This window comes from Pogona vitticeps, chromosome 6 (genome assembly GCF_051106095.1).
Source record: "Pogona vitticeps strain Pit_001003342236 chromosome 6, PviZW2.1, whole genome shotgun sequence".
Taxonomy (NCBI): domain Eukaryota; kingdom Metazoa; phylum Chordata; class Lepidosauria; order Squamata; family Agamidae; genus Pogona; species Pogona vitticeps.
Window position 1 is genome coordinate 36335947 of NC_135788.1, and position 13009 is coordinate 36348955.

Consider the following 13009-nt stretch of genomic DNA (forward strand, 5'->3'; position numbering starts at 1 on the left):
AACTTCAATTGATCTCTAATTGGGATAAAGTCTGACATTGTGCGTAGTTCAGATCTAGGTGCTCCTAAGTGGTGAATGGTATCTGTTTTTCCTCTTGCATGCTTTGCCTCACCTCTGTCTCATGTATTCCAATGTGTTTTGCTCTTTTTACCAGTGATTACAAACATACAAGCACTTCATTTTAAAGTCTGACTACCCAGGTTCTTTTCTCTGAGGAAATCTGGTTGTAGATGGGGAAAGGAAGTATTCCCAAGCAATATGAAGTTACGTTAACATCTAGGTTGACTCTAAGTTTGTATCCAAGATTAACACATTCAGTTTTCAGCAGATTCCTATCTGCAAACAGAAATGCCAGTAGAAGAGCTAAGGACTGTGTTAAAATATGGAAAGGTTTTCAAAGCTATACAATTGGGTGCATGAGGGCACATGCACATACACCAGGAAAAAGATAAGTTACAGATGACATACATAGATACATAGATGCATAGATGCATAGATGCATAGATGCATAGATACATACATAGATACATACATAGATACATACATAGATACATAGATACATAGATACATAGATAGATAGATAGATAGATAGATAGATAGATAGATAGATAGATAGATAGATAGATAGATAGATAGATAGATAGATACATACATACATACATACATACATACATACATACATACATACATACATACATACAGTGGTACCTCGCTAGACAGTTACCCTGCATGACAGTTTTTTCGCTAGACATTGACTTTTTGCGATTGCTATAGCGATTCGCAAAACAGTGATTCCTATGAGGGAATTTCGCTGGACAATGTTTGGTCCCTGCTTCGCAAACCAATTTCACTAGACAACGATTTCGACAGCTCCCTCCACGCTTGCAAAACAGGTGTTTTTGGGACCTAAGCTTCACAAGACAGCTATTTAAACAGCTGATTGGCGGTTCGCAAAGCGGCTTTCCTATGGCCGATCTTCGCTAGACGACGATTCTTCCCCATTGGAACGCATTAAACAGGTTTCAGTGCATTCCAATGGGGAAATGCTTTTCGCTAGACAATGATTTTGCTAAACAGCGATTTCAGTGGAATGGATTATCATCATCTAGCGAGGCACCACTGTACGTACGTACGTACGTAAGTACGTACATACATACATACATACATACATACATACATACATACATACATACATACATACATACATACATACATACATACATACATACATACATACATACATACATGGATTTTTCTATCCCTCTATTCAGAGCTGATGCCCCAGTAAGTAAATTGTGTCTTTTTCATCAGTTTTAAATTTATATGGTGCACTGATAGCTCAGTGGTTTGGGAATCTGGCTGTGGAGCCAGAGGTTGGGAGTTCAATTCCCCACTATCCCTCCCTGACAGGGGCTAGATTTGATGATCCATGGGGTTCCTTCCAGCTCTTCAGTCTTAAGAGCTAAAATTTCTGTTTCCATCCATTCTTTTTCCTTCGTATGCTCAAGTTCCTTTATGGAAGGTTCATTGATATCATTTTGGTTAATTACCATTTTGATTTATAATCTCTGGCTTGTGATCTCTATGTTGGAAAATCTTTTCCTTTTTTCTTGCTTATGGGGAGAGATTTATTATTCCTCAGATGTAATTAAGAAGTTGGTTGACCTAACTAACATGATGGTTATTAGTAAAAAGATACTTGATGAAGATTATAATAGAATTCAGAGTTTCTGAGATCCCAGTGTGATTGGCAGATCTAATGCTGTCTTATTAGAAGGCTAATTAATTTTAAAGGAGAAGGCAACAGCTTTTCATGCAGGCTTATTACACAGAAGCATATTACTATAACAGCACAGGCTCATCACAGAGCTGACTTCCCTGGTTCATTGTTTGTGTGTGGTGTGTCTAAAAACAAATTCAACTGCAATTTTAGCAGGGCCCTGGCATGTTCATTAATATAAGTGATAAATTTCTACATGGGTTCTGCGTTTTATGAGTACATGGCAGTAATGGCATAATAAAGATTAATTACAGTAAGTTATGGTGCCTAAAATGTGTACCTTCAAGCTGTTAAATGTGTGAATGGAGATCCATTATGACAACAATGGGCATATTATTCTCAATAGGGGATTATCATTATTTGAGAGTTAGAAAATGTGTGCCCATATTCTTATGAGAAGGGCACTAAATGAAAATCCATATTAAATACCCACTAAAATGAAATCTTTGCTTTAAAAGATGTTCTGTGCCTTCATGTTACAGAGACTAATTCTGTGGGGGTTTATTATATAATCCTTGTTATATTTTATCAAGATACAGATCTCATTTGAGTTTTACTTTAATAGTATAATGCTGACAGTAGGTTTATCTAAGTGGTTTACCTCTGGAAATACTGAAGTGATATACCAAAAACATAAAGCAGAATGATCTCCAAGTGACATGACTTCAACCCCATCACTTATCTTTAAGCTGCAATAAAAAAAGCAGCACATAAATCAAATTATCTCTCTCTGAAAGATTATGTAGTTTTGATTTAACAAAAAACATACCCCGCAAATTTATGACCAAAGAGTATGGCAATCTATGTCAATTTCAGTTTCTTGGTCCTGATTTGGACCCTGAAAATACATATACTGTAACTTATAGGGCATTCCTTTAATACAGCCTATAGTACAGCCATCCAGGTTGAAGTCCCACTGATACAATAGCAAACTTAGGCCTAGATCCAATACTAGTCCTAGCTAGAATTGGCCTGAAGAAACCACTGGAACTTAACTAAGTTGTGACTTTAGTAGGTTGCAACAAATCTATTTATTTCAATGGATCTGATCTAGGTAGCATTAACGCCTGCCTTTGCTCTTCAGTTGTGGCTTATATTCTATATATTCATAGGATTTAGCTATTGAATTGATAGTTAATTCTGATTCTCGCCTGGTCTATTATTGCTGGATAGCTCACTGGTTTAAGTTTCTGGCTGTGGAGCCAAAAGTTGGGAGTTGGAGCTAGGCTCATTCCAGCTCTACTGTTCTAAGATGATGAAGATGATGATTTGTAGTATAGACATTCTGAAATGTCATGATCCAGGCTGCATTCAGTGTGCAGTGAAATGATGGTAGAAGACTACATGATAGTCAGGAGACTACTTGTTCACAGCACCTTTGCAAAACTACTGAGAGTGGTTAGATTATATGGAGTGGAATCCTGATTTTTCAGTCTCACTTATGGCAGCTGATCGTGGTATTTCCAACAGTAAATAGAAAATGGAATTGTGTGAGCCATCCATAGAAACAAAGTTTGGTGTTGAATAATACCTTAAATGAATTAGTAAAAGTTACAGACATGGCAGGATTTTGAGTTCTCCAGAACTCTTCCACAGGAAAAAATAGCACAGAATATGGGGATAATGTGTACAAAAACTGGGCCAGATGTCATGCCCATGGCTCTTTGAACCTGTAAAACTTCATCTGACTTTGTAAGCAGTCCATTACTTTGGAAGGAGACTTGAGACTACTCTTGGGGCTCCATGTCATCCAGTCACTTGGCATGACTACAAATCAGACTGTGATTGATGTTTTCAACCTTGTTAAAAAAAAACCTAAATGTAATCTTCTCTTTTGCTGACATAAGGACTCTTACCTTGCTTCATGTTTTCCTATGCTAAGCATCCAGAGAGATCTGTAACACGAAGGGCAAAAACCTAAGGGTGGGTGGATGTCCAAGCCAGGCATCTGTCTGGAGAGGAAAAGATTGTAAATTGATACTTTTGAGGTCTCTGTCTCCTGTAGAATCTGTAAAACTCCATCTGACCTTGCAGGTGGTCTGACTTCAAGACCCATGGGTGTCGCATTTCGTCCAGTATTTAAAGTACAGTGGTGCCTCGCATAACGATTTTAATTGGTTCCAAAAAAAAAAGTTATTTGAAACATCGTTATGCGAAACACCATTTTCCATAGGAATGCATTGGAAACCGGTTAATCCGTTCCAATAGGCACGGATTGCCGTCCTTAAGCGAAAAAACCCATAGGAAACATCGTTAAACGATACAATGTTTCCTCCATTGGAATGTATTGTAGCTGACTCAATACATTTCAATGGCTTTGCGAAGTCAATTTTTGCAAAATTAAGTGTGTCATAAAAGGGTCAAAAATGGTTTTAAATGCTTGGATTAGCTTCTGCACCCTCTAAAACGGATGCAAAAGTTAATTTGGCTTTGATCTGAGTTTTCGTTAATTAATGGTGAATTTTTTTCCCCCAACTTTTGACAGCTGTCAAAATCTGACAGCTCCATTATTTCCTATGGGGGAAGAAAAAATTTACAAAAAATTAATGAAGACTCAGCAACTGTTCTAAATTCTTGGGTTCGTTAGAGGACCCCCCTAAGTCGTGTGCAAACCTGATTTGGCTTTGATCTGAACTTTCGTTAATTTATGGCGAATTGTTTTCTCCCCCATAGGAAAGCATGGAGCTGTCAGATTTTGGGATCTGCCACACGTTAACTAAGCTGCCACCAACCATTCCCTATAAGAAGTCACACAGACCAGGGATGGATTTTCAACAAATAAAAGAATAAGGTTTATTTAAATACAACACACAGGGAAAATAAAATGATCAGGTGAATAGGATAAAGTAACGTGGCTTATTCTCACTCATACATGCATACAGTTTGGTTCACACAGAACCCTTAACTTGAAGCACAGACCCTGAACCTATCAGTTCTGGCTAACCAACAGACACCTGAACCTATCAGGTTGGTACTCTGACACACAGTAGTACCCTGTCTGACACACAGACTCCCACACCAGCTTCTTCTCTCAGCTGCTGCTTTGTCTCCTCCCAGCGTCTTCTAACTTCTCCACACAGGCTTCACATATATATACAGTACAGCCCCTCCTCCTGATGTCCCGCCTTCCACTCCCCATAGGATGGAACTTTCCCTCCAAACCCATGACAGACAGGTAACATCAGTGCTGTATGTAACACCTCCCCTCTTTATAAGTTGTTTTGTAGGGGGAAAGCTAAGGTGCTTTTTCCCAAAAAACAACCTGGATAAAACACACAAAAACAGTTATACATACAATATCATACTTACTTATACTTACATTCTAAGTTAACCATATCAATTAGGCATTTAAACATTTACCATATACATTACATCAATTTACCTTTATTCATACAAACCAAATTCAAGAAAACCAGGTACATTTAACTTTTTGTCATCAATATATATACATAGTCCATGTTTCTTTCGCCGTCTTCAATCTTCAGGTCTTCTTGATAAGGCGTCAGCAACACAGTTCACTGACCCTCTGACCACCTTCACTTCAAAGTCATAGTCCTGTAGGTTTAAAGCCCACCTCATAAGTTTGCTATTGTGGGTTTTCATTGTCTTTAACCATTGCAGTGGTGAATGGTCAGTGCACAGAATAAAATGTCTTCCCCAGATGTAAGGCTTGGCCTTCTGGATCGCGTAGACTATTGCCAGGCACTCCTTCTCCACGGTTGCCAAATGTCTCTCACCTTTCTGGAGTTTCCTACTCAGGTAGGACACTGGATGCTGGTCACCATTCTCATCCTCCTGGCAAAGAACTGCTCCTACCCCGCTGTTAGACGCATCGGTGTAGATGATGAACTCCCGGTCGAAGTCTGGAGCACGCAGCACTGGATACTGGACAAGCGCCTCCTTCAACCTCTGGAACGCCGCCTCACAGTCGCTGGTCCACGGGATGCTGTCATCAGTCTTCTTCCTCGTCAGATCGGTCAGCGGAGCCGCAATCTCGCTAAACCTCGGGATGAACTTTCTGTAGTAGCCCACCAACCCAAGAAATGATTTGACTTTTTTCTTGGTGTTGGGTCTGGGCCAATCACGAACTGCTTCTATTTTAGCCTCCAGGGGTTTTATCACTCCTCCCCCTACTATGTGACCCAAGCACTTTACTTCTGGGCTACCCAGCTGCAGTTTGTTCTCTTTGCAGAGCCTAGGCCAAAGCACTTCCTCCCCTGGGTTAAAGTGCCTCTCTCTAGCTTTCTGGTTATCCCAAGCTTTCTTTCTGACCTTTTGAGCTTGCAGGGTCTCTGCTGCTAGCTCTAGGTTTCTCTTTAGGTCATTCCTTAAAGAGTCTATATATGTCACAACGTCTTGTGGGTCATCCTGGGTGATCTGCTCCCAATTTTGTTTGATCAAATCAAGGGGCCCTTTCACCCTTCTCTGAAATAAAAGTTCAAATGGACTGAACCCGGTACTGGCTTGTGGCACTGATCGATAAGCAAACAAAAGGGATTGCAGCTTCTGGTCCCAATTGTTTGGATTCTCTGCCAAGTAAGCCCTAATCATGCGCATTAGAGTCCCATTGAACTTCTCAGTTAACCCATTACTTTCAGGATGATAGGCAGTAGTTTCCTTGTGCTTAATTCCACAGATTTGCCATAAGCGTTTCATGAGCTTCGATGTGAATGATGCTCCCAAATCTGTGATTATTTCTGAGGCAAATCCCATCCTGGACATATACCCCACCAAGGCATCTGCCACTGTGTTAGTTTCAATGTTAGTCAAGGGTATGGCTTCAGGGTACCTCGTGGCATGGTCCACAATGGTGAGAATGAACCTGTTCCCCCTCTTTGTGGCCTTGGGCAAAGGTCCCACAATATCCACCCCTATGCATTTGAACGGAGTGTCAATCACAGGCAAAGGGCACAACTTTGCTTTGGTCCTGTCACGGTTATTCCCCTGCCTTTGACACACATCACATTGTTTACAGAACTCCCTGATCTGCTTCCCTATGTCAGGCCAGTAAAAATTCTGTGTGATTCTTTGCTGTGTTTTGTTCACCCCTAAGTGCGCAGCAAACATGTCAGAGTGCCCCCTTTGTAAGATCATGGGGCGATACTTTTCAGGTACCACCAGCTGACTTCTGATCCCATCTCCCCCTTTTGAGATATTCCTCAGGGTCTCTCTATACAAAATCCCCTTTTTCTCCAGAAATCTCACTGGGGTTTCAGGTGTTAGCTGGGCGTCAGTCACCTGTTCAAAACACTTTTGGAGAGTGGCGTCTGCCTTTTGCTCTTGTCCAAATCTGCTGTCTGTGGTTAAGGTTTCCACCACAGCTTCTGAACTTCCCCCACCTGCTTCCGTCTCTGGCTCATCATTACCCCCCGAACTGTCCCCGTGGTGGCTTGTGAGCGTGTAATCACTAGCACCCGTTTCACATGTTCAGCCAGGTCATTTCCCACGAGCACGGCTGCTGGCAGAGTCGATGAAATCGCTAGCCGCCAAACTCCCCTCCAGCCTTGAAAGTTCACAGGTACCTCCGCGACTGGCAGAGAGATCACCTGCCCCTCAATCCCTGCCACCTTCATGCTCTCATTTGGGATTACATACTCCCTAGGAATAATATCTGGATGGCACAGGGTCACCTGAGAACAAGTGTCCCGCAGCCCCCGATACTGACGGTTAAGTATTCCTACGTCCACCCCTGCTGTCTCAAACAACTGAGAATCTGTTCTCACCAGCAGGCAGCGCCTGACCTCTACAAGAGGACCATTTTCCTCAGCCTGATCAGCAGATGTAGCTGTTCCAGATTGAGTAGCCATGGCAACAGGCTCCCTCAGTGACAATGAGCCTTGCTCTTTCTGGACACAGAACACAGCTTTTGGCTTGGTTCCACTCGAATCCTGAGGCACAACTCCTTTTAGCTGCTTTAATTTCTCACACTCTGAGATTAGATGGCCCTTTCCCTGACAGAAATAACATTTTCTGGGGTATTTTGAGTCTTTCTCCTCTTGTTTTGGTTTTCCCTCCAAAATCTGAGGTCTTGGTTTCATGTCTGAGGGCTTCCCTTCACCATGGGCCCCTCCCCCTTGCTGGCTTTTCCCTTTTATTCTCAAATCCAGCTCCTTTTGCTTGGCCTCAAACTCAGCCCTGATCTGTAAAATTTCTTCCTCAGCCCTAGCTTTTATCTCTTTTACTTTTTCTTCAGTCTTATCTCTGATTTCTTTTAATTTAATGTCTTTTTGCTGAGTATATTTTTCAAGATCTTGCTCACTTTGTCTGACCTGAGCCTCATACTTTTCCTTCTTTGACATTTCTTCAACTGATAAATTGTTAATAAACTTATTTAGGAAATCCAATTCCAATTGTACCATTCTAATTTGGTGTTTCAGTTCCATCTCTTTTATCCTCATGGCCATTCCCCTTTTCTTGGCATCTGCCTCTGCCTGACAGATTTCAGCTGTTTCTCTGGCCTCTATTTCAAATTGCCTCATCCTCAGTTCATGCTGTTGGGCTATGAGCATTTTCCTGAGTTCTGGGTTCTGTTCTCCCGTGCTGTCACCCTGCACTGAGCCAAATTCATCCTCAGAACCTTGGTCTACCTGGGGGTCTTTCACTTCACCCATTTCTGCCATTTGGCTTCGAGTCAAGGGCATAATCCCCCCAGAACAGGCTGCTTTAAAAAGTCAAGCCTCAAAATAAAACGACCACTTTTTTTTTTCTTTTGCCTCAGAACCAGCTTTCCCTATAGATTGCTGCTGTCCTTCAGCACTACTTGCAACTGTAGCGAGTTAGAGTCTACCCCCCTCTGCTGGGCCTCTCAGCAGGCAGGCTAGATCACTGCTGTTTCACAGTTTTGCCTCAGCTTTTTTCCCGCCAAAAACAGGCTGCCTCAGAGCACCCTAATCTAGTCTCCCCAGTTGGCACGTTCTTCTACTAGCGCACCTCCCCGTGAGGTACACCTAGAAGATTACCTACGCGCCTCAGATTGTCCCTGACTAGACCCCCCTTGCTCTGGGCACACTTGCCAAGGCTTTGCTGGACCGCTGGACAACTGGACCAGTCGTATCCCACACGCTGGACACCAATCAATGTGACAAACCCAGACCTACTGGGATCTGCCACACGTTAACTAAGCTGCCACCAACCATTCCCTATAAGAAGTCACACAGACCAGGGATGGATTTTCAACAAATAAAAGAATAAGGTTTATTTAAATACAACACACAGGGAAAATAAAATGATCAGGTGAATAGGATAAAGTAACGTGGCTTATTCTCACTCATACATGCATACAGTTTGGTTCACACAGAACCCTTAACTTGAAGCACAGACCCTGAACCTATCAGTTCTGGCTAACCAACAGACACCTGAACCTATCAGGTTGGTACTCTGACACACAGTAGTACCCTGTCTGACACACAGACTCCCACACCAGCTTCTTCTCTCAGCTGCTGCTTTGTCTCCTCCCAGCGTCTTCTAACTTCTCCACACAGGCTTCACATATATATACAGTACAGCCCCTCCTCCTGATGTCCCGCCTTCCACTCCCCATAGGATGGAACTTTCCCTCCAAACCCATGACAGACAGGTAACATCAGTGCTGTATGTAACACCTATGGGCTGGAAAAAAAAATTAACCATAAATTAACGAAAAGTCAGATCAAAGCCAAATCAGGTTTGCACATGACTTAGGGGGTCCTCTAACGAATCCAAGCATTTAGAACCGTTTTTGACCCTTCTAAGACACTTTTTCAATTGAAAAAAAACATCGTTAAGTGAAGCAGGGGACCTAAAATCGCATTCGTTATGCGAAGCATGGTCCCAAACTTCGCTAAGCGAAAATCGCCCATAGGAAACATCGTTATACGGTGCATATTATTTTCTAAAAAAACACATCGTTATGCGAATTCATCGCTAAACGAGGCAATCATTAAGCGAGGCACCACTGTACAGTATATGCCTTGATCCTAAATTATGTACTATCTTTCCCAGAAGAAAAATTGTGATCAGCTGGAAAACGTGCCTTATTTGTAACTTTTTGGGTGATCCAGTATTATCCAAAGCAGAACTTTATTTCTGTGAAGGTATCACACCACTACTGCTGTTTGTGGGCAGCCAGAGTAAAGGGTGGTTAAAAAAAACTAGTATGTATTATGTATTTAAATCTGCTCAGTAACTGTGTTCTCACTGTCCTGCTCTTTTGTTGTCCTGTGCTCTAGAGCAGTGGCTCTCAAACTGTGGTCCCCAGGTGTTCTCGGACTGCAGTTCCCAGAAGCCTTCACCTCTTGTTATGCTGGCCAAGATTTCTGTAAGTTACAGTCCAAGAACATCTGGAGATCCAATTTGAGAACCACTGCTCTAGAATACTGGAAGAGCACCTAGAAAAATGACCCTCTGAAGTGGATTGTCAGTGGTACATACTTGATTCCTTATAGTTTGTGAGGCCACAATGAAAATCAAGAGGAAGTACTGAAAAGGCAGTGGTTTCATTGCCACATCTGCTATCAATATTTGCATACATGTGTATCTTAATGAAGGTTTCTAAGCTTGTGCAACACCCACAGTGTTATGCACTATAATGTTGTGCACTTGTGTAATGTTGTAACAATGTAAAGTTTAATGTTGGCACTTATGTGGTTAGCACTTCACACACATCAGGGACATTATGTTGGCTGTGCACTACAAGGATACTTTGATGTAAAAATGGCCCTCAGATAACAAAAGTGTTGACTAGCAAATATCTCAGTCAGACAGATCCTGCATAAAACTTGGAACACATACCCACTACCTATCAATATATCCTTTTTCTAATTGCCCTCATCTCATCCCAGCTCAGTTTATTTTATCTCATCCCATTTTGTTTTTGTTGTTGTTGCATTTATATCCCACCTTTCCTCCAATAAGTTCAAGTACATGGCCATCCTCCTCACCTCATCTGCACAACTCTGTGATGGATGTAAAGCCAAAGGAGTGTGACTAGCCGAAAGCCACCCAGTGAATTGCTTGGGTAGGTGAGAATTTGAACCCAGTTGTCCCATTATCATCATCCATCTCTCTAACCACTACAACCAGTTTTTAACTGGGCAGCACAGTGTAGCTGCTCAGAGTAAATAATTGCTCCTTTGAAATTAGAATCTTCCTGTTTAGAAAGCCTCCTGCATGCCACAGAATAAGAAAATGTGTTCTACTAAGTCCAAATGAATAGTCACTTAAATATGGAGACACCAATGGAAAGACCAGTAGAGTCAGTTTTTTCTGCTTCTCTGAGTTTGGAAAAGTTGATTTCCTGGACCATAGCTCCCAGAATCCTTCAGCCAGAATGGTTGCTGGTTATGCTGGATTCACATAGTGTAGTCCAGGACAGTAACTTTTCTGAGTACTGTACTGGTATTTTTACTGCTGTAGCAGTGATTCTGAATATTCTAAATTTGGAGTTGCAGCCACCCTTCAGGGGAGAGCAGATGTAGATGGGTGATTGAAGAGAGAAAAGAAAATATGAATAAATAAAATGCATCATATGCTAAATCTTCATCCCACCACATTTTATTTCTTTTTAATGTTTGTAATTCACTTTGGGAGGGGGCTGTTTGTTTGTTTAGAAAAATAGGCTAAGGCTGAAATTGTAGACACTGTTACTTGGCACGCTGCCTCATTGAAATAGAACCTAAAATTTGGCATAAGTGCATAGATTGGGTTGTATGTCCACAACACAATACACATTCCACTATAAGTAATTTCCTGGCATCCTCTTCCAGGTTAACATGCCTAGGATCAGTCTGTAAGGAGGTGTTGTCAATTTGATAAATATGTAGTAGATACCACTTCATTTCTTCTTTTTTTAAAATGGAACATTCCTTTTCCAGGTAATTCACATATTTTTGCTGTACTCAAAGCCAGATATCAAACTGAACCATTTTGCCAATATTTTTGACTTCACTATGTACCATATTTATGCTATCTCCAAAGTCACTGTGCAGGGCAGAAATTATATGTGCTGTGGTGGGACAAAATGGCAAAGAGTGTCAACATTAACAGACAGAGATAACTAGTCAAAGCCGCATGGGAAGGAAGAAACTGAATGAAAGATCTATGTCCATTTTAATTCATCAGTGTTCATTAACTTGGCAATATCCAATCTGGGACCGACATCAGATTTGTTTTTACCAAAGAAGAGATACAAAATTTAGCAAAGGTGATTTTTTTTATATTAGGGAAAGGTGATACCCTTGTTTTAATGTTCTAAGCTTTGTCTAGAGTTTGCTTGCCAAATAAGACTAGATTCTGTCTCAAAGCATTTCTCAGCTGTGATTTTATAATCTATTCTGTGCAGCCTGTCAGACATATGATACTCTGCCTCATAATAGACCAAATTCTCTCACAACCAGCTGAGCTCAGGGTCATTCCCAGGTCAGGCTGGTTAAAGATGGCTGTCAACTCATTGCCAGAGTCACAAATGCACTTTAAATCACCTTTATCTTACTTAAAACATTGATGTTTTCCAGTGATGACTATAGCCATAATCATAACATCGAGACAGCAGTTTAAGAGAACATTTTTATGGAACTACTGAAACCTAATCTGAGGGTATGTTTATGCAGAATCCAGTGTAGGTAATGTTATGGTAAAGTCATGATAATATAAGCTCTGATATCATTAACAAAATACCTCTAGTGCTGCAATATGCAGCAGGATGGAGGGTGGGGAGTCCATTACATTATATTATAAATGGCAGAGGTAAGTTGAAAAAGTGACAATGAATGGAATCCATCTTGATAAAGTGGAAGGCTAATTATTATTCAAACAAGAGTATGTAGGGGCAACACTAATTGCAGCAAAAATCATTAGAGACTTTTATTTTGATGTGGACCTACCATATATGTGTGTATACGTACACATACCATATATATAGAATCATAGAATCATACTATAATGGAGTTGGAATGGGCCTATAAGCAAAGCAAAAGCAAAGCGTGCTGCTTATACACCGCCCCATAGTGCTTCAAGCACTCTCTGGGTGGTTTACAAGTTAATTATGCAGGCTACACATTGCCCCCCCCCAGCAAGCTGGGTACTCATTTTACTGACCTCGGAAGGATAGAAGGCTGAATCAACCTTGAACTCCAACTCCCTGCTCAATTCAGGGATCTAAGTACATTTGGGAGATGGCTATCTAACTTTCTCTTGATTGCCTACTGTGCTGGAGTGTTCATCGTCTCCCAAGATAATTGGTTCTATTGTTGT

At 41.3% G+C, this 13009-nt stretch overlaps 1 protein-coding gene across 1 annotated transcript in view; it reads right to left on the reverse strand.

Annotated features, from left to right (window-relative positions):
• Positions 1 to 8578, reverse strand: part of LOC144583456 (uncharacterized) — a 119421-nt gene extending 110843 nt beyond the window's left edge. Inside the window, exon 1 of the mRNA XM_078377225.1 lies at positions 8477 to 8578. The gene's annotated coding sequence lies outside the window, so the exon portion shown is untranslated. The remainder of the gene's footprint in view (positions 1 to 8476) is intronic.
• Between the last annotated feature and the right edge of the window lie 4431 nt (positions 8579 to 13009).